This window comes from Pollicipes pollicipes, unplaced genomic scaffold (assembly GCF_011947565.3).
Source record: "Pollicipes pollicipes isolate AB1234 unplaced genomic scaffold, Ppol_2.1 Scaffold_4295;HRSCAF=5057_pilon_pilon_pilon, whole genome shotgun sequence".
NCBI lineage: Eukaryota > Metazoa > Arthropoda > Thecostraca > Pollicipedomorpha > Pollicipedidae > Pollicipes > Pollicipes pollicipes.
The window spans coordinates 33,341,184-33,364,109 of NW_023596461.1; the positions used below are offsets into that span (position 1 = coordinate 33,341,184).

Consider the following 22,926-nt stretch of genomic DNA (forward strand, 5'->3'; position numbering starts at 1 on the left):
TACTTAGGTATATCTCTACAGGCAGAAGCACCACACATGATGTGTCCCAGTCTTCCAACTCGACCTTAGTGTTAACTGATACATGGCAGCGAGCTGCAGCGTGAAGCCACATGACGCAAGGATCGAGAGTCAAGAAGATGTTGGAGAGATTCCAGACCTGAGGGAGCTATACCCAAGACGGAAAGCGGGAGAGCGGAGAGAGAGAGAGAGAGAGAGAGAGAGAGAGAGAGAGAGAGCCACGGCCCGAAGCTATACCCCCTCGCCTGCCTTTGATTAATCGAGCGATTGCTATCTTAGATCGGACGGATGCCCTCCGGCATGGAAAAAGCCGCCAAAACCGCCGAAGTCAGCCCAAATGGTAACATTCCGTATGACGATACGAATTCTAAACGCCCCAATCATGAATGGTGGAACTTATTTACATCAGGATGCTGCATGAATCTTGCAACTCACGGGTATGATAAAATGGAAATGGAGTCGGTTTACGAAGGGCAAAGCGTGGTAAGATGATGCATGATGGAAAGGCTGCAGAAGAAAGGAGTAGCCCAACCATGAGCGGACCAGTTCGGAGATGACAAACGCTGCAGTATCTCTGACGTCGTCGATGTTGTTAGCTGGATGATCTCACAGGAATCAAGCCGTCATAAATAAACTACTAATATATTCCTGGCGCGCCTCCTGTGCCTGAGACGGAGCATGTAATTGGACGACCCACATCAGGAGGTAGTTTCTTCGATTCTTTACGAAGGGTCAGGGGATCTTTAGTCAATAAACCACGTGGCAGCATTGGGTACTTTCAAAAGGCCATGCAAACCCACAAAACCAGCTCACTCATAAAGCACAGCGAAGCACCATAACCTGGGCGTAAAACGTCCAAACGACCAAGTCCCAATTGTCCAAAAACGGAAATCCGGGCAATAAAATGCGCCACAGCCCAGCGCTATTCCAGTGCGTGCCATATGAATGGGTACTACTGATGCCCGAAAGAACGTTGCACCCAAATACCTTTCTAGGCAGTGTCAAGACTGGATCTTCTACATGCATAAACCGTGTAAAAACGGTATGCAGGTGCTTTCAACGGTCACTTCCATGGCCGTGGAGATGCATCCGTTAAAATGGGTTCCGATTTAGGCAAATTAAAATTCTCCAAGTAACTTACACTAGGTCAGCGTGCTTCAGAGCCCATTGTCTTGCACCAGAGGGCCTCACGTTTACAACCCGGACACAGCAGAGCGCTATCTATTGCTGTTTCTGTTCAGTCCTGTCGCGCCGCGCTCGTGTGACTCAAACCATTCTGTAGCAGTAACTTCGGCACCGGTTAAAACAATTCGTAAGGAGTATGTAATGATCAAATTTATATACCTACATATCTGTAGTGCCTTACCAACATATATACATATATATATATATATATATATATATATATATATATATATATATATATATATATATATATACTTATATACACACCCATATCGATATATACATATATACGTATATGTATATGTATATATATATATATATATATATATATATATATATATATATATATATAGTAGCACTCATACACTTAAACTGCCCTACCCTCCAGTAAACAGGCATACCCGGAACTGGTTCACAGCAGCACTAACCACACGCATATGTCTTTGGTATAAAAGTCACGCTCTGGCCCCACGCGGACGTCGACCAAGGGTGCATCCTGGACGTCACGTTGCAACGAACGTCCTGACCGCAGAGCCGTCCGGCCCCAGGTACACCCGACGTAAAAACCAGAAGGACGCTGAGCCGGTTCTTCACGGGCGCTCGACACCGCTACGAGGCATCCCCTTTTTACGCGTCACCCAAGCTAATTTACGACAGCCAAGCTCCTTCATTAGGTTTTAATTCACCAGTGAAATCAGTTAGAGCGATCAAACCTTGCAGCCCATATCGATGGTGGACTCTTGATGGCCACGGTCGGCTGAGGCGTACAAGAGTCAACCAAGGGTTTCGCCCAGCTGGCACCGAAAATAACTACAACTTCACCACAAAGTGACCGAAAACGCGCCATTTTTGCAGCAGTCAACTACGTTACAAACTAATGTACTCGATGCCCTCCCGGTCAATGAATTCTACGAGCCTCCGCGTATTGCGTAAGATCAACCTCATCTCCAGGTCGGTGCCATTCCGTTCCACTGTGGCGAAGACAGCCCCCATCATCTTCAGCGCGCCACCCATTGAAAAACTAAAAGAGTCATTCGTCACCTTTACGACCGGCCTTGCGGACAGGTGCCGGATTCTTTTTGCGGAGGCCTTATACGGCGGGCTGAGAGCAGCACGTATACATTAGCGGACGTTTGATCGACAGCTCGCTCGCAGCTCCACGGCTCCGCCCAAACGCCGCCAGAAATAACACGGCTCGCCGTACGTGGCTGATAAATGGGCGAGTTAATCATGGCAAACTGGTGTTTAGCGTCGGTGGTCAGTTGCCTCGGTTTCCTGCGAACGTAGAAGTGCTTCATTTGAGATGGAAGACTCGCGTTATTTTAGTGGTAGTTTTTGAGCTGCATGCACTGTTCCGAAAACATGTGAGTTTCTTGGTAAACTTTCAGCTTCTTCTCCAAAGTCCCCTAAAATAACTATTATTCGAAAAGAACGGTAACTTCTACCCATGTGGGTAGAAGACGGTGTATGTTGCATGCACCAATGCCAGTGACAGGGTCGGGGGTCGATGGACGGGACCGATAGGGCCGATAGGATGGGGAGGACCGATGGAAGCACATTGATAGCGGGTAAAAATATTGACCCACCACGCACTGACCAACACCAGGCTCTTAACGTAACTTGGGTAGGTTGATACCTTATCAAATGTGATATTCACGTAATCTGTTTCCTTCTTACTACACTTTTCTCCCCACAATTTGTCGCGGCCGTCGCAGAGAGACCGAACAAACGCCGCCAACACGTCTGCACCACACAGCAGCCACTCAGCTCGCCGCTCCACTTGCCCGTGGCGGCTGAAGCCGACCAGAACCGCCCGGCGCCGCGGCCTGACGTGGCCGCCGTCCCGGCCCCAGTCCGCTGAGCTATCACGCCCGACCGCAACACGTCCTGGGCCGCTGGCCCACCAGATACGATCTCGGGCACCATGGCGATGCGTCTGCGTGCGCGGCAGCGGAGAGCGGCGACGGCGCGTCCCCGCTTGGCCGCGCTCGTCAGGGGCACGCTGGAGACGGAGCGGGCCCGCAAACCGCCGACGCTTGAGCAGGCCGGCAGTTAACCAGCCGTCCGCACTCCCTCGGCTGTCCGGACCGCCGAACGGCCAGCGTGTCCGGCGGAAAACAAACGGACGCCGCCGGCGGCGTGTCGCCCGTGGACTGGGGCCGGCCCGCCACGAGACGGACAGGCGCGACCCGACCCGAGCGCGCGGCGCGCAGGAGAGGTGACCGACGCGACAGCGCAGGTCCACGCGCAGTGAGTGGGGGGTGCCGACACGGGACGGACGCGCCCCCGGCAGGTCCACGCGCAGTGAGTGGGCCGATACGGGACGACGCGCCCCGGCGCTGAGCTGTGTGCAGACGGAGCCGACCGGATGCCGCATGCGCTGACACACCACACGGGGTATGTGCGTGAAGGCGGGCGAGTGTTTTCATCAAGCGGCTTGCCTGACTGCACAAGAGCCAAAAGTCCACATCCTGGGCGACAAGCAGAGGTTGGTAGGTGTGGACGGCTGTAGACGCTGAACGTATTTGGAGAGTGAGCCCGATTGTAAAGACCCAGTTGGCAGACCAGAGAAAAAGACAGGGCCGTCAGCAAGTAACGCCTGGTGAAGCTGCATGACGATTCAAGCAAGGTAAAATCATTTTGCGAGGTCTTCACCTGGTTTGTTTTCGCGCTGTACGCAAAGTCGGCTGTATTTGTTTTCCGCTGTCCATTGGCATTACGTGCATAAAGTTAGCTGATCTTTAAGTGGACCCTCCGCCGCGGGTAAAAGGTAGGATTTATCAAGCCTCCCCCCCCCCCCCGGCAACTTGGGGCTTACCACTCGTCTGTCCTGTGGTGGAACCCATATCTACCAAGAAAAACGTATGTATTTATTCAATCGGTATCGCTCATCCCTCGTGAATCAATTACCTGGGAGGATTCAAGTATATACTTGACAGGCACCAGCATTTCACTTTACACATTAACAAGCCGGTGTTTTGCATTGCATGTGCATCCTTTCCTGGATTCAGAATGAATCCGTACATCAAACGGCACTAACATGTTATTTATGGATCCTCCGTAATGTTATCAACCTACGGATTCAATAGAACGAATCTGTGCAAACAAACGTTCAGCACACCCATTAGAACATCACGTCTCTTTGAACAATCTACGTCGAAGTCTGTATCCATGCTCTTTGTTCCGTTGCCGCCGTAAGATTGGATGGAGGTGTTACTGTGCACGTTATTGCTTCCGCACCCCTAGTTTACCGCACTCATTCTTTCTTTGTGAGTCAGGGCAAACGTGCCAGCAACGAAAGAGCAAGGAAGGGATCATATTAGAGATACCGCTCCTTCTCACATGTTTGTCTCCATTACAAAAGCGAGCGACACAATACCAGGCCAAATGCCCCTACAACCGGGACCAAATGCCCTCCTCCCCCCCCCCCCCCCCGGACGATAATGAGCGTCTTCCCGCTCCCTCCAGCTCATCGTTCAACCGCCGGCTTCTGTCCCTCCCCTCTCGTCTCACCAGGTCAGCTGTACCAGGGCAGGACAGCTGACCTGCCTGAGGTTGGCGCCGCTCGTCGGTGACGGATCGGAACCGTACCTGACCAGCCTAGGCGGCCGAGCGACCGGGGCAGGACACGGCCGCCCCAGCGGGACCCCGGCAGGGCGGCACCGCTCATACACACCTCCATCAGGCACGGCCGGGCAAACAGCGGGACTCCGGACAGGACGGCCCCCGCCCGCCTTCAGAGGTGAGGTCTTCATGCGGCCTTCCATCAGGGGTGGCCGGGTAAGCAGGGTGGGCAGCTCGAGGCGCGAGGGCGAGCGAGAGGGACGGCGGGATGCCGGGAAAGGTCACCATGGAGCATGGGCTGAGACTGCATCGAGCGGCATTGGTGGCGACGGCCAAACAAGCAGCGGTGCAACTCTGGCGAAGGTACACCGCTTTACTGATTTCAGGGGCACTGGCAGGTAACAGCTGTTTTGAGCGGGCGAGATACCAGCGAAAGCGGAACTTCTGTTACCCGCTAGCAAACAAATACGTGGGAGGGGAGGCTAGGTACCAACCGGTAACTTAAGTTTAATTGGCCGGTTTTCCCTGAATACCCTACTGGTTGTATGCAGATCACGGGTGTCCCTAGTTCCATCCCGGAGGCTTGCGATAAATCGCACGCCATGGCATGAATGCAATCGGCACGAGCAGAACATATCACTGTCGATGTTCGCGCCCGAGTTCCAAACCTGGGAGCGCAATGGGCACCTGTCAGATGTAAGTACATGGTGATGCTAAAATGCGACTCCGCTTCTCATTGTGAAACAATGCGAGGGCTCCCATCCGAAAAAGGACCGCATCGAACCCCACGGACACTGGGCATAAATCAACAGCCACTCCCAGAATAGCGAGATCTCTCGCCAATCGCGTATCCTGCTCATCGCGACTCGTAAATCAGCTGACTACTCCACCATCCACCGGTATGTAGCGGCGGTGTCTGGCGCGGGCGCCGTCTGGACACACGCATGCGCATCGTCTCCCGAGATGGCTGAAAAAACAGGGTCCGTGATAACCGCCCGAAACACGCCGGTGGTGTTTGGAAGTGCGACTGTAAGTTACTGCGGGGGGGGGGGGGGCTGACGGTCGGCACTGTTGTTCCTCCGTTACGTGCGCCGTCACGCGTGTGATTCTCCGTGACCCGGCGCGACCTTTGCTTAATGCGTGAACGACCTGACGTCGGCGTATTTCACACCGGCGCGCCCCGCGGGCGGCGCCCTTTGTCCGATATTTGTTTGGGATTGCCATGGAAACTACAGTTATGGTAAAATATAGTTTTGGAGAGGAAAGAGCCGAGTTGTAAATCGCCGCGGCGCCTGCCCCGCTTGACGTGGAATGCGGCGCCACGGCAACGTGACCCAGAAGAGCGCAGTCCGGGCCTCCCGGACCTCCAGTTGCACCAGATCCGTGGAATGCACGCGCGTGATCCAGGCCTGACTTTTTCTTGCTGATTGCCCATTGACAAGAGATTTACCTTGAACTAAGGGTGCCGGCTGATGACGACAATTGTTGCCACCGTGATCCTGAAGCATTGCCAGATAAAGACATGCCGCCGTTTAGATAAGAAACGCCTCTCTCAATCAGCCTTTCACAGCCACTCAGAGATGTAAGGGCGCCGGCTACGAACCCACCAGCGTGGAACGCCCGCGTTCACGCGATGTTGCGATCACGCAGAACGCCAGTAAAGCGGCCGCGGCTCGTTACCCGTCCTGCCGTTTCGTTACCCGTTTCGCCGTTTCTGAGAACGCAATGACAGCGAGAAGATTGCCTCTCAGAGAGTGAGATCTCTAATGGGTCATCTCAAGCCCGCTGAGGGAGCGGTGCTCGGCCACCGACTAACAAGCGCGCAGAGTCCCTTCTGCCACTCACAGAGCTTTTTTTTGGCGGCGCGAGCCCCGCGATTGCGCCCCTGACCCGGACACGACCGGGGCTGGCTGGGGCAGAGGCGCCACTTGCATGTCGACGCCGCGTCCATCGCCGCCACTCGCCTTCACGATCAGCATTCGCCGTCGGGCGCGGCGGCTGGGAGGGTCGGCGCGCGGCGCCCGCCGGCCATACCCCGCTGATTTAGGGCGCTGGCCGGCTGCCGGTGCGAGACGAACCGCGCTCGATGCCGTGCCGCCAGTGGCACTACGGCCAGCGGCGAACGGTGCGCTCCGAAGAGGTGTGGATGAAATCGGCGCACGCGGTCGATGAAACTGGCGCAATCTCATGGGATTCCCGACCGACGAACAACATATGTTGTCGTCGAAATACAGCTACGAGGCTGCTTAAACGGGTTTTGGCGTGTCGTTCCATCAAGGACCATATGTCCGGGATATGCATAATGAACGAGTATAGCAAACGACTCTACGGAGCGACAGAAATAAGCGGCGGCGCCACGGACCGAGTCTGCCAGCTTCATAACTTTTTGAGTCAGGCCAGCACTCGAAACGCCGGCATAAACTCAATTCATTAGCTGTAATATGCATGCATCGCCATAGCATGGCTCAAACGGGCTGTGGACAAGCACGTTATTTTCACAACCTGTTAATAATGAACTGCCTTACTATCCGAACAGGGCGTTTGCTTCCTACCCAAGCTCGGCCACCGCGTCACAGAGCCGTATGACGTACAATATTATTTATGCAAAGACACGTGTGTTTTTGGGTAGGCCATCCACGCCGACGTTTTTCGTAATGGTCTCTTAGAACATAGGCGGAATGGGTAACAATATGCGCACGCATGCATCATGGGTGATGAGCTGGGTTAGGCAGATATTTGGGGGGAAATCATGGGTATGGGTACAAGTGTGGATGGAAAGTTCAGAGATTAGCTGAGATACGCTACAGAATGGCATACAATAATACTTGAAGCACTTCCTTTTGCCACAATTGCCTGATGTTACACCAAGCGAGCCCTGAATCATGCATCAGTGCAGGTGGACCGATATTGCAGGCGTTAACTTACGTAACAGTTGCGCTCCCAGGGAGTACAAAATATGCCTGAGTAGATTGGCCGAAACCCCGAGGACGTGGCCGAGGCTACATTGGCCATCATGCACTATATCCCAATTACAAATGAGTCCAAAACAGTTAAACTCGTCGGTAATTGGAGATGAGCCAACTGTTCTCCGGGACAAATGGTCGTTGGAAAGAACTGCGAGATTTAGGTTTCGGTTCAGTGATGTTCGGAGTTGATAAAGATAAGAAATGTGGCCTTGCCGCAGTTCGATGGCCAGTGATAGATTAGGCTGTACTATCTATGCCCTAGATCTGTTCAGAATACGCGCAGAGGCTGTCAATTGTCTTGACGATTTTGGGGATCTTACTGTCCTCTAAAATATGCCATTTTCACTCAGCTTTCTGTTGAAGTTTAAAATGTTCTGGCTACAAAATCTCGATCGTAAAAGCGGTATGCGAAAACGAGCACAAATATGTATGTCGTTTGTCTGCAGTTTTCAAATGGTGCAAATGTGTCTCTTCACCCGCTTTTCGATAATCACCTGCTCTTCGCGGAATTCCCACCGGCGCTAGATGAACGTTCCTACAACTTTCCAAATACCTCGTGTCCACAGCCCACCCGAAAATGGCCGGAAACGACCCGTTCAACGAACCGCATGCAGATGTCCCGCAAGAAACAGTTATTTCGGATATCACTGACTTTAAATACAGTTATACGGACATCAAATATGGCCGAGATGGTCAAAATCCCGCAAAAACACATTAGGTTCGAAGTAAAGTGCTTCCTAAATCACCAAACATTGCCCAAGTCACGTGCACGGACCGTTGCCCATTTTGGAGATTGGCTCGCAACGCCTCAATGATAGAGTGCAGACGAAAAGGATGAGCTACGCATACTGAATGGAGGAAATAATTACACAAATGACTGCTAGCTGTTTTATGAAGACCACTGATTTGAAGTGAATAAAGAGGGAGTAACATTCTGTGGTAGCGAAGCAGACGCCTATTAAAAAACCTTATAATTCCCTTCGTTGCGATGGTGTTTTGTGGGCACTGCAGTAAAAACAGGGACAATAATCTTAAGCGATCCTGAAGCAGATTGCATGTCAGCTTTGATTATTTGCGTGTGTTTGTTTAAGTAATTGTACATCACAAAAAGCTCTCGAACAATTTGCGGCATGCTTAACCAAAGCTTAATTGCACATAACAGCCATGATGTTGTGATAAGCCATACCCTGAAGAAGTAGCGCTGACTTTTTGTTGAGTTTCACGAGCTGGTAGCTACTTACTTGTTTGGAAAGGAACAATTCGGTCCAAGAAGGAACGAAACTGCTCGAAGTATTACATAATCGGAGTGGTTAAGAATGCATGCTCCAGCCCACAACGTTTCCATGGTGCCCAGTTGACAACGAATACGAATTTTAACAGCCTGGTTCAGTCGTATGCGCGTCTAGTAGCTATCTTGGCCGGACATTTTCCGTAAGAAATAGTGAGAATTTACATCCTAGACACTGAGGCTCCATGTCTGCGTGGACAATGCGCGTCACCTAGAATGTTTCATCTAACCACACAAGCGGGCGGCAGAAGGTTTAAATCATTTATTGACGTGCTTGACAAATAACGTACTTGTCCTTCCAAACCCTAAGGCTAATTTCCGGGAGAGCATTCCGATTAGTGATGCCAGTGGTGGTGGAAGATGCCACTGCAGCATCTTTTACAACTCAAAGAAGCGAATGATTTCATTAATCAACTTAAAATCGGGAGTGTAATATCAATTAAAAAAAAACACTGAATTAGGTAACCAAATACACAAGACATGCAGATGCTTATCATACTGGGGGGTTCTTCATAACTATTAACTTAAAGTGGCATGACCACTGTAACGAAACGTTCCAGGCTGTCCTAGTATTTTATAAAATGGGTGACAACGATAGTTTTCCTAACAGCCAAAAATACGTTTAGAAAATGGCATGACGTGGCCATTGAAGAGCGAGTTGGCCCCGCCGTTGAAAAACAAACGTGGTCTTTGAGCATGCAGAATTGTGAGCGTTTCAAATACATAAACGTTAACATCTGTCTCGAACACAACCACTAAAAAACGTCTTTGCAGCGGCAACCTGCATGCGTGTGTTATCACTGGAATGATGCGAAACGCGGGCAGTTGACTGTCGTCTGGTATGTGCCGATCGGTCGCCCAAGCTGTGGACACCGCCCCATATATTATCCAAAAACACCGTATCTTTTCGTGCGAACACCTCTGATTCATCTACCAAATTTCCTGCCAAGTGCGGCTAGGAACCTGTCACCGGCTGCCTTCTGCACTGAAACTAGCACGACCACTCTACCTGATAGTGAGCCAGGACATATTCCCGATGACCGCGCCGGCAATAATCGGTCCAGTCCGCTGCCGTGTCCTTCCAGTATCCAGAGCGCCCCTCGCCGAGCAGGGACTCACCTGCTGACCTGAGGTGAGGCGGTCCTCTGAGCCCACGTCGCGGCCGAGTCGGCAGCAAACTCCGAGTCGAGCCCGGTTCGCACACCCCGCCGCGCGCCCTCCGCGGAGACTTGACCGCGGCGGCACCTCGCCGGCCACTAACACCGCCTAGGCGGCCGCCCCGCGAGCCTCTCCGGCTCCGCCGCCGCCGGCGGCACCGCCCGCCGGACACCGCTGTCCCGGCCTGGCTGTCCGGACACGGCTGTCCGGCCTGGCTGTCCAGACACGGCTGTCCCGGCCTGGCCGTCCGGACACGGCTGTCGCGGCCTGCCTGTCCGGACACGGCTGTCCGGCGGACACCGCTGTCCCGGTCCGGCTGTCCGGACACGGCTGTCCCGGCCTGGCTATCCAGACACGCCTGTCCAGCGAAAACTGCTGTCCGGCCTAACTGTCCAGAGACAACTGTCCGGCGGAAACCGCTGTCCTGCCTGGCTGTCCAGACAAGGCTGTCTCGGCCTGGCTGTCCGGACAGGTCGACCCGCGGACACGGGTGTCCGGCGGACACCGCTGTCCCGACCTGGCTGTCCAAACCGGCTGACGCGCGGACACGAGTGTCCGGTCACGGCTGTCCGGTGGACGCGACAGTCTGATGGACATGGCCGTCATGAGGCACCAAGCTGTCAGGCTCTCCCTCCAAAACACGAATGGCAAGGTAACCCACAGACCCATTCCGTCTGTAGCAAAGAACTGCGGAGTGCACCTTTGTCCAGCACCGAACCTACGCTTTATTCCGGTCATAAAACTAAGCCCACACTTGTCGGGGCACATTTAGCCGGAGCTCCCATGAAAGCGCTCGTCCTGTTCGCACAGAATCCAAAGCATTGTTGCTAAGGAAGCACTGATGACTCAAACAAAGGAAGAACGTTCCGTTCGCGAAGTGTACTCGCTTGGTGTCACTCTTGTGCGGTACTCTACAGCAGTCTGAATATTATTTAAATAATCTAATAAGATTGCTGCAGCATCATCTAAAACGAGTTTAAAGCCAGAATCTTTCCCTTTCCGCTAATATGCGATCAACGAAACGACCCGCGCCAGGTCAAGCCCACTCACAACGCCAATCACGCATGACCTTTCCACGCCACCCATAACGCGCTCCAGCCGTGCAGGGCCCCAGCCGGCCGATGTCCCTGGTGGGGCGACCCCGACGACCCTGCACGCAGCGGGTCCGCCCGACCCCCGCTCAGTTCCAGCCGGCCCCGGAGCGGAGCCCACGCGGGTCACCGGCTGGCGCCTCGTCTCAGCGGCCCGGCGCCAAGGTCAGGCGACGCCTCTGGACCACTGGACGGGCCTGAGATCAGGGGACGCCTCTGGACCACTGGACGAGCCCGGCACCGAGGCCAGGGGACGCCTCTGGACCACTGGACGAGCCCGGCGCCCGGGTCAGGGAACGCTTCTGAACCACTGGGACGAGCCCGGCGCGGGTCAGGGGACCCCTCTGGACCACCGGACGAGCCTGGGATCAGGGGGACGCCTCTGGACCACTGGACGAGCCCGGCGGCGAGGTCAGAGGACGCCTCTGGACCCACTGGACGAGCCCGGCGCCGGGGTCAGGGGACGCCTCTGGACCACTAGACGAGCCCGCGCCCAGGTCAGGGGGATGCCTCTGGACCACCGGACAAACCCGACGCCAGGGTCAGGGAATGCCTCCATGAGCTGTCAGATCGTCCGCCCGATCGCGTGCTTCACCACTGGACGTGTCCGGGCGCCCCGCGCACCGGGCCTGCCGCACCGGCGGTTTTGGCGAGGATAATGGGTGGGTCGGACGGATGATGTAGGTGGATATGGCCGAAATGAAACCTTGCCTCAGGCAGATGAGAGCATAATGTGCTCATTTTCATGACGCCAATCAAGGAACACGCGCTGCGGTGCATATAACCGATGCAGTTGAGACGCTTTTAAAACCCGATTACAACGATGAACATGCGTAGCTTTTATTTGATGAGTACGAGCGAACGAATTTTAAGGTACTCGTGATAACAAGTCTGTCTATACTAAACAAAGACTTAAAAGTCGAAATATCAGGCAACACTGCCTGGTTTCAGGCCTTTCCGGGTTGTAGCAGGTACCCAGGAGCCAATCAGAAATGAGTCTACGGTAGAACCCCTAGATTGCTTCATCACCCATTGCATTAATTGGCCATGACACCCACAGTGCGCCATTAATTGTAATTAAGCTGCGAAAGGCGTCACAGCGTCCGGTGATGGCTCAATGGGTTGGGCGCTGGGCGTTCAGTCGTCAAAGACCGACGATGATACATCGCAGCCGAGAACGGGATGGAAAAATTCGGAGGGGTGTTTGAAACCAAAACTGTTTTCCTGTGCGGAATGATTTCCCATTTCAAGTTAACGAGAGTTGTTTTTTGTGAATAGCTTAGATTGAGCTTTTCACAAAGAGTAATTCACGGACAAGATATATTAGTAAATCTAAGTGAAGGAACCACTGATGACTACCGCTATCGCTGCTCGTGTTGTTTTACACCACAGCCACGATTATGCAACAAATACACTAGCCCCTGTTGAGCGAAAACATGCGTTAATTTTTAGCAGGGCCACCCTGCACGTTTAAAAGCTGCCACGTATTGCAGTAAATCGCTCTTTATCCTAATCCAGGTACTATCATTTGAAAACAACTTTTAAAACATTTGAAGAGTGGTCTAACGCATAAAGGAGCCAGCATAACAAAAACATGAAGTACCTACATGACACTATTTTGTGCAAAGTATACATGACGCTGACAGTGGCATGTTTAGGTACTTTCTACTTAACAAACCAATAGTAAAGCCCATTGTTCTATATTTATTTGGCTCGGTGGTCCCTCTGCTCATACACATTGAGGGGATCAGGGGAACATTGGGGGGGGGGGGGGGGAGGCTTTAGTGTCAGCATTGGGATGGGGCTCAGGACCCTGAAAGTGCATAAAGGGACGCCCCTGCGTCCAATACATGCCTCGTAGGGGAGCGCAGTTAGTTTGCAATACATGCAAATACATTAGGTGCTCTCATTTGGATGTGTACTTTAAAGATAAAATAAACAACGCAAATAGTGCAGATGGCGCGAAGCTGTAAGTAACCAGAACCACCTCCCCATGCCAGACGGGAGAGACACGTGGAGCAGCGCCGTCTTTTTATCAGCTCTCAAATAAGACGCCACCCATCCCTCTAGCCACCGTCCCGAATATCAACTAATTCATCCTGACAGGTGGCCGATGAGGAGTCACCGCTATCGTCTCATCGCAGGGTGATGGCCGTGAGGCGGCCCGCGGGCGGTCGGTCTGCCTCGCGCACTTCATTATCTTCTGTGTAGACTCTACGGGAAGATCAGAGTAATGCGCGTTGAATCTTGGGCTCGACATCGCAGCGGAGTGCGGCAAATCCCTGGAAGGACACTTTGCCAGAGATTTAAGGGCACGGTGTGTCAACGATCGAGGAGATCTATAACAGGGATCGAAGGTTACTTTAACACGAGCCAGGGTGGCCGGCTGAATACCCTTCGCTTGGGTGGGGGTGGGGGGGGGGGGGATCAATTTGAACCTCCCCGTGAGATGTCAAGAACTGTGAGAGCTAGGGACACCAGATTCACAGGGCATGTCGTCCTGTACGTGGGCTCACGTAGATCAAAGTTTGAGATTCCTAGGCAATGACCTTCAGGCCAAATAAGGTCAAACAAGGTCAAATTCCAGTTTGTTCCCCAAAGTATCCCAAGACCCTAGATAACTGTTTCTAAGCAAAAGGTCGCATGCTCATTTAAGGTCAGTGGCCTTGTTTGAACTCTGAAAGGTCATAGTGACCAAAATCATACAAGACTGCCCTGAGTTTTGCATTTGAATAAGCGACAAAGTTTGCGCTAGGCAGTATGCTCCTAAAAACCAAATGTTGACCTGGGTCATTTTAGGTCAACGACCTATTATGACCTCTAAAAAGTCCATGGAAGATGCAGAATGCGGTTCCCGCTATCAATAAATTCGAAATGAGCACCAAAAACTACACCGTACGGCAACCACTACAGTAATAAAACAGATCGGTTTTGACCTTGGTCTGACCTTCATACCTGACCATAGGTCAATGCAACTTGCTCATTCAACTGTTGTGTTGTCTAAGAAAGCATTTCAGAGATGTATGGCTTCGTCTAACACTCCATTGTTGCATCAGATTGAACGATTCCCTAGAAATTGACTTCGCCGAAACCATGGCCTGACTTGACCTACCATAAGTTAGTTAACTTACGACGTACATCTAAATTTCCTTTCTCAAACGATCTGCTATTCAATTGTTTACAGCTATGCAACATTTGGCGCGGCTACGCCGCGCCATTCGGAAACCATCCCGGACAAATCTTCGGGGGGGAGGGTCAACTTGACCCCCACCCGATCGCGCGTTAGCGGGAGCAGGGAGTAAGGACATATCATGAGAATATAGAAAGAAGGCGTTCAACGGGAATCAAAGCGTAATAAACTCCGCACATCGCTTAAGGCGCATGCAGCTGAAGACAGGCGTGCACCAAAAATAGACTATGAGAAGTAGTGAGTGATAATTAGGAGTGACTAACCCCTATATCTTCTTAATTGAGCGTCTCGCCCGTTAGCCACGTCATCGCCGACTGCAGATGAGCTCAATCCTGTTACTTAAGGCTGCCGTCCGACGCTCAGTGTGGAGTAATAACGGCCGCTGTTACTGTAGCCGGCTGGCGGAACCACCGAACCTTGCATCCATCCGAGACCATCGACCCTCAGCTGACGATGACCACGTGTCAGCCGAGTGTGTCACCATTGGTCCCTTCTGATGGCCACGTGACAGCCGAGTGTGTCGCCATGGTCACCTCCAATGGCCCCGTGCTAGCCGAGTGTGTCACCATGGTCACCTCCAATGGCCGCGTGCTAACCGAGTGTGTCACCATGGTCACCTCCAATGGCCCCGTGCTAGCCGAGTGTGTCACCATGGTCACCTCCAATGGCCGCGTGCTAACCGAGTGTGTCACCATGGTCACCTCCAATGGCCCCGTGCTAGCCGAGTGTGTCACCATGGTCACCTCCAATGGCCGCGTGCTAACCGAGTGTGTCACCATTGGTCACCTCCAATGGCCCCGTGCTAGCCGAGTGTGTCACCATGGTCACCTCCAATGGCCCCGTGCCAGCCGAGTGTGTCACCATGGTCACCTCCAATGGTCGCGTGCTAACCGAGTGTGTCACCATTGGTCACCTCCAATGGCCCCGTGCTAGCCGAGTGTGTCACCATTGGTCACCTCCAATGGCCGCGTGCCAGCCGAGTGTGTCGCCATGGTCACCTCCAATGGCCGCGTGCCAGCCGAGTGTGTCACCATGGTCACCTCCAATGGCCGCGTGCCAGACGAGTGTGTCACCATGGTCACCTCCAATGGCCGCGTGCTAACCGAGTGTGTCACCATTGGTCACCTCCAATGGCCCCGTGCTAGCCGAGTGTGTCACCATTGGTCACCTTCAATGGCCGCGTGCCAGCCGAGTGTGTCGCCATGGTCACCTCCAATGGCCGCGTGCTAGCCGAGTGTGTCACCATGGTCACCTCCAATGGCCGCGTGCTAGCCGAGTGTGTCGCCATTGGTCACCTTCAATGGCCGCGTGCCAGCCGAGTGTGTCGCCATGGTCACCTCCAATGGCCGCGTGATAGCCGAGTGTGTCACCATGGTCACCTCCAATGGCCGCGTGATAGCCGAGTGTGTCACCATGGTCACCTCCAAGGGCCGCGTGCTAGCCGAGTGTGTCGCCATTGGTCACCTTCAACGGCCGCGTGCCAGCCGAGTGTGTCGCCATGGTCACCTCCAATGGCCGCGTGCTAGCCGAGTGTGTCGCTATTGGTCACCTCCAATGGCCGCGTGTTAGCCGAGTGTGTCGCCATTAGTCATCTCCAATGGCCGCGTGTTAGCCGAGTGTGTCTCCTCCGTCACCATGGGTCAGCTTTGCAAAACAAGCAGCTGCAAACTGCGGTGTTTGGGCTTATAAATGTGAAGTAAAACAAACAAGTGGCGTTCCACACAATCATATCTGTCATGGCTACTTTTGTGTGGCAGCAGATGCACAAAACTTCTGTAAACACATGTGTCATGATCATGCGAAACTGCCAAGCGGTAACCAATTGTGCAACTTCCTTTTGAATTCCGAACCCCAGCTTCCCACTAGCTGGAGTCTGCAGTTACTTCGTGGCATCAGCCACTGAAGCCTGTTCCAAGTCCATGCCGTAGGACGTTATCAAGGCTTAGCTGTTCGTTGTGGACAATCCTTCAGCACCACCAAAAAAGTGCAACGTACAATTGGCTGTAGAACTGCAATTCTTCGTGTAACCGGTTACTGAAGCCAAGACAAAGCCAAACATTTACCGTGGTTTCAAATAGCGTTTGATCAAAACTCATCTGCGTCTACAGGCGGGCCTTCGGCATGGGAACAGCCCCGTTGCGATCCGACCTGGTAACCTCCGATGGTAACCTCGGACGGCGCCGATGCCCCCCGCTTGCTCCGCTTGGCCGTGCGCCGTTTACGAGCCGTGCGCAGGCGTGCCAGCGGCGCGCCCCGGACGAGCCCGGCCTGCCCGCCGCGGGCCGGCGCTCCTCGGCCCGGCCCGGTGCGCCACGCTGGGCCAGGAAGGCCTCGTAAAACACCAGGGGAGCGGTCGGAGGTGACGGCTTCATACGCCGCGGCTGGATGGGCCGGTAAGGACCGCTGGCGCGGCGGGCCGTAAACACAGCGAGGGCGGTTCGTGTACGACGAGCTGTTACTGATGTGGTGATTAGCGCTCTTTTCCACATGCTTGCGTGATGTCAGGTAATTATAGCCCCGCGGCGCAACTGGACGAAATGAGGCCTCCGTGCAGTCATCCGCTACGAATATGCGCGGTTTGCGTACTGAAAAGACGGACCGAAACCCATGGCGCACTACTTTCAAGCAGCATCTCTACGTCGCCAGTTTTTCTTGCGCTACATTACAACCGCTACTCTCAGCGGCGCGACACTTTATTTAGCCGTTTGCACAATCTTGGCAACCCGTCGGGCATTGGCCAGCTGACCTGGCTGCTGGCCGCGCACGACGACAGACCTCCCGGCAGACCAGCCCCGACAGCCACACGCGCGCTGGGGGCGCGGTAGAACGACTGAGGATGGCGAACGTCGTGAGTCTGAGGCCGCCACGAGGCTTATGCCGCCGCCGAAGCCCACGCCAAGCTGAATCATCGTGCCATTACTCGCCATATCCTTCCCGAACAGCCCATCGGATTATAATATAAATCGCGGATACGGCGACGTACGAAGCACGGGTAATACATTACTGAGGGTGGTCCACCCTTGTGTTAGGGGCTCGGAAGTGGGCACGTCCAGATCCACGAGGCGCCAGGCCACGCAGCCCTCCACCCATGTTATGAAGTATGCGTCTACAACGTAGTGATTTATTTTTAGTCCGCAACTGAGCCATGTGGGCAAATCTTGAGTGCCTTGATTCCTTTCCCTGTTCAGTTCTATGGGTTACAGCCGCCACTAATAGCATCACAGGTCACTGAAGGGATTGCTGGGCGTAGTAATGCGTAGTAATAACTGAGGATCAATGCGATTTTACTGGATTACTGTCTCTACTCAGGATAACCACTAACCCACTCAACTGGCGCTGGATCTTGTACATTAGATGGACTCAGGATGCCTGACCAGCATGTACAGACAAGTGCGAGATGCTCCAAGTAAAGTAATATCACCTTTCCACCCACGCCTTGCGCCCGATAGTCGGCCCTGACGACGACCACAGCGCCGCCCGTCAAGTCCGTTCTGCATGCGTCAGCACGTCAGGAATGAAAACCGCCCCGATTTAGTAGACCAGCGCCATCTCATGCCGCGGCCCGATTACGGCCGGTAGCTGCAGCGCTACGTGAGCCAGCCCCGGGAGCCATCTCCCAGCGCACCTGCCATTCCCACCCGATAATGGCCGGCGGCAGGCCACGCTTATCTCCGGCGAGCATCGGGGCGGGCGGCGGCTGACCGCCGGCGCCGGGGACTCTCCTCTTGGCCCGGCTCCACCACGCAGCGCGGCACAATCGCCGCGCCCGCGGGCGTGTCGCGCGTCGCCGCCGTCGGGACGGTGGCAGCGCGCCAGCCGGTCCCGCGCCGACGCGCGCCCCGCCTGCTCCCTGCGGGTAATTGGCGCAGGGGTGCGTGTTCGGCAGGCTCCGAGACAGACGCAGACGCCGGTATCTTCGTTGGCTGTTTGTTTTTGTGCTGCTGTTTGTCAGCGAGACGCTGATCATCGTCTGCGGCCTGCCGTGGGGCCGCTCAGCTGAAGTCTTCTTCTTCGCGTCACACGACCATTCCTCCTCAGCGAATTAAGACATATCCGCTGCCTGATGACGCGTCGGTGGTTCCACCCAAGCAGTGACATTCCAGAGTGGACGCCGGAGTTCAGCAGCCTTACAAAATATTTCCAGTGCAGAAAACCGAGCGGGTTAATGCGTGCGTCGTCGTCTCTTTCTATCTCTCTCTCTCTCTGGCAGTTCTAGCATTCCGTTGTCGACCAATCACAAAGTGAGGACGACCCCCCCCCCCTCCACCCCCCCCCCCCCCGGCGGTTCATGGTGCGGGACACTGCACCAGGCCACCGCCGTCGCCACCTTCCGCGCCCAGGCGCCGGAAAATCGTGCTGACCACTCGCCGACACGGCGCCACGGCGACCGCAACACGGCCTCCGATCCAAGTCTCGACCCGCCGCGACCGCAGAGCGGTCTCCGAGCCCCCATTCGAGCCGTCATGACCACAGAGCGGTCTCCGAGCCCCCATTCGAGCCGTCATGACCACAGAGCTCCCGCCGGGCGCCCGCCGGCGGCGCGCGCCCTCCCGGGTCGCAGACCGCGCCCCGCCGATCGCCCCGGGCGCTCGGGCCGCAGCGCCCAGACGCGGTCCGGGACCGGTCACGTGGTTCCGTCCAGTGCGCGGCGGCCCGAGATGCGGGGCTGGTAGCGTGCCGGCTGGCAGTTGGCCGGTCCAGCGGCAGCGATGCGCCGCTGGGAGCCGGGCGGCGATCCGTGCGGTCGGCCGGCGACCCGTGCGGTCGGCGCGGCCGCCGCGGCGGACGGCCCGGCACGCTGGGGTCAGCGCGCGCCAGCGGAGTCGGGAGCCGCGCACGGAGCCGGGGCCGCGCACGGCTTCTGGGTCAGCCGTGCTCAGAGATGGCCGCCGTGCAGGCAACGGAAGTGGACGACATATGGACAGTGCAGCGTTGTCGGTGAAGACGAGCAGTTATTGGCGTGTTTAGCGATTGCAATGAGCAGGTCATAATGATGACGAGGATCACCATGTCCTCGTGGTGATAAAAATCGACGGTCGACGTCGTGGTGGTCGGCTGACTGTGCCTTCAACCACCACGTTCCAGGCGCAGTCAATCTACCGCCTGCACTCCGGTTCCTCCTACGAGATTCGCATGAAATATTGCCATAGTAATGACTACGTCATCGACGCCCGTCGTTTAACAACCGACAAATTGCTATTGATGACTAGGCTTTCGGCGGATATAACTAACGTACCTAATAAGCAATCAGCAAATGAGCACATGATGTGCTGCGTTATCTGTTAGCAGGGGATGACTGTAGGCAAAATACAGCACATTCTCGTGCTTAAGCCATGTCATTATCCGTTTTCTGCACGTAAGTTTACGCAGATTTCGTGTTTGTATTCCCGACCCAGAGAGAGTTAAACGGTGCAGTTCTTCCTTCTAATGCGATGCAATTTGAGAGGGGGTAGGTACAGAGCGTGAAGACCGAACGGTACTGAGGTACTACAGACTGTTCTAAATTTTCCATTTTCAAAACATCACATAACAACTACATAGAACCCGCGACCCCATTCACTGCGCGCGTCGCTGCATTCTCCCTCTCGAATCGAATGGAAAAAGAAAATGGCCGAGTGTAAGCAATGTGCATCACAGGCTCTCATGAATATATTCAAAATCTGCATCGATATCCGCTAAGCTTGACTATTACTAAGCTCGACGATGGTGGCTTAGTTGGTACAGTGAGAGTGATAACGGATCGTGATGAGTATCGCAGGCTCCCCTGAAGACATGCAAATCAATGCCCACTTAGCTCGACCACAACAACTTGGCCAGGCGGTGAGCGCTCGGGTGCGGGTCAGTTAACCTCCCGAGATCTCAGGAACGAAGAGAGCTAGATACACTAAGTTCACAGGAGGCTGTACTGGCCTGCACGTGAACTCACGTAGGTCAAATTTAGAGGCTCCTAGGTCATGACCCTTGGGCCAATTAAGGTCAAACAAGGTCAAACTCAATATAGTACCCAAAGTGCCCTCAGAACCTAGATGCCTGTTCTAAGCAAAATGACGCATGCTCATTTAAGGTCAATAACCTTTTTGACCTTACGAAAGTCACGGTAACAAAATTATAGAAGACCTGCTCTGAGTTTTGCATTTGAATAAGCGATAGAGATTACGGTAGGCAGTGTATTCCTAAAAACCAAGTGCTGACCAGAGCCATTTTAGGCTAGTGACCTATTCTGACCTACAAGAAGTCCATTGGAAGATGTCTAATGCGGTTCCTGTTATCAGTAAATTCGAAATGAGCACAATTAAGTTCCCTTATACATCAAGCCCTGGAATAATAAAACACGCCGGTTTCAACCTTGGTCTGAACTTCATGCGTGACCCCAGGTCAATGAATTTTTTTCCATTCATTTGTTGAGTTGCCTAAGAAGGCATCTCACAAATGTATGGCATCGTCTAACACTCCGTTCCTGCATCAGACTCAACGATTCCCTAGAAATTAACTTCGCTGAATCCAGGTTTTGGCTTTGACCTGCCGAAGCTCAGTGACCTTACAAGGCAACTTCAATTTTTTTATACCAAACGATCCGCTATACAATTGTCTACAGCTATGCAAAATTTGGCCGCACCTTCGGGTGGGGGGGGGGGGGGAGTTCAAATCGGCCCCTCACCCGAGCGCGTGTTAAGGTATCCTATGCTGTCGTTGGGACAGAAGTCCTTCACATCGATGCCCGCTAAGCTTAATTCTAAATTCAACAACGGCAACGTGGTGGACAGGCAGAACTGCAGTTTTCGCTCAGTGCTGCGCGCTGACGGTCCATACTGGTGAGCAACAGTATTATGCAATTATGGTTTTCTGTAAGCATAATTTGCTTACACTTGTAACACTTGCGCGGTTCCTCTTCCTTATCTTGCGAAACCAGTGCGATCAATCATTTAAAATGTTTTATATGTGTAAAAGGCTTTTAACGTACTATTTTTTACCTTCCCACACTACCCCATTCAACAATAATAAACGGCTAAACCATTTGCGCGAGCATTTCAGGTCGATCTAGCAAAATCAACATGTGATGACAAAAACGGTAGCCGTAAAACGGCAACTCAAAACTGGCGCGGGCTGCGCACGTGGGAAAAATCAGTGTTCGCGTTTCCATCACAATTTATAAATAACAAATCCCAAGGAATATGTAGTTGTAAACGCGATGAGGGCTTTCTTTTCATTTTGTCTTTTTTTAAAGTATTGTGTACTTTTTACTGTACTGTTTTCAAGTACTGCTTTTTTCTGTTTTAAGAAGCATTGTGTACTAATTAAGAAGTACTTGTGTGCTTTTTCATCAGCCTGTCAATTATCCAGAATCAAATGATTTTGAAAACGAACAGCATTAACTGAGGCGAGATGTCGATCAATTTGCGACACAATACGATGATATCCACTATCCAAAAGAGCAAAAAAAAGAAGAGCTTTCCCTGTCTGCCCAATTTCCAACATGGACTCTGGTACTTTTTTAATTCCAAATATTTGGAATCAAACCGGCACCTTTGTTGAGAGGATTTGCAAGAGCATGCAAAGACGGTCCATAACACAAGGTCCATAACACAAGGTCCATAATACAAGGTCCATAACACAAGGTCCATAACACAAGGTCCATAACACAAGGAAGGGCGTTGAAGCACGGTGCATAACGCGACAATGCGAGAAATCTTATCGTTGCATTTTAACTGAAGTACTATTCACTGATATACAAGCGGAGAGCACGTTTTATCTCACTCCAGACGAATGCCTCGTCTGCACTTGATGTATTTGAACACTGAAGACATGCCTGGACTTTATGGCGTTTCTGATGTCACATCTAGGTCCGGCCCAAAGTGCTGTTAAGGTGGGTATAAATACATGTGACCCCAAATACATGTGGTCTAAATAGCTCATGGCTCCCGCAAAAAACAAACCAAAAAGTCAAAAAACAAAGAAGCAAATATCCTGTGGCCCAAAGAGCTCCCCAAAGCTTTTTTCATGCACTCAGCGTGAAGTAGTGCGGTGATCTCCAGAACGAATTCCTAGAACTGGAGTTGAACAGATTAGGTGATAGGTAAACACGTGCTTGTCGTGTCCCGCCCAAGGTGTTCACCAATGTACGTCAATTTGTTCTAATTGGATTTCCAGGCTGTCCCGCCTACCCGTCCTCGGAAAGGACATTAACTGGAGCGCCCTTGCGCCCACACACAACTCTTTCCATTCCGCTCGGGTGTGGGCCTTCCAGGAAGCGGTGAGACCTGCTCAGATCGGGATCTTTCGGTCGAGCCAGGGCGGAAGGGCCTGGATCTGGTCGTTTCAAAACGAGAGAACTCAGAGGCTTGACATGATCTGTTTGCTGTTAAGTCAAACAGAAGAGCCCGTCCGGCCGCCCTGCACTTTCTTATCGGTTTTAGACAGCCATTTCTAAGGTACAGAAGCATGCGAGACATCTTTGAGTCAAGACAT

General features: G+C 53.2%; 1 protein-coding gene across 1 annotated transcript in view; it reads right to left on the reverse strand.

Moving 5' to 3' along the window:
* Positions 1–22,926, reverse strand: part of LOC119096793 (uncharacterized) — a 67,787-nt gene that overhangs the window by 36,278 nt on the left and 8,583 nt on the right. The gene's annotated exons all lie outside the window — the stretch shown is intronic.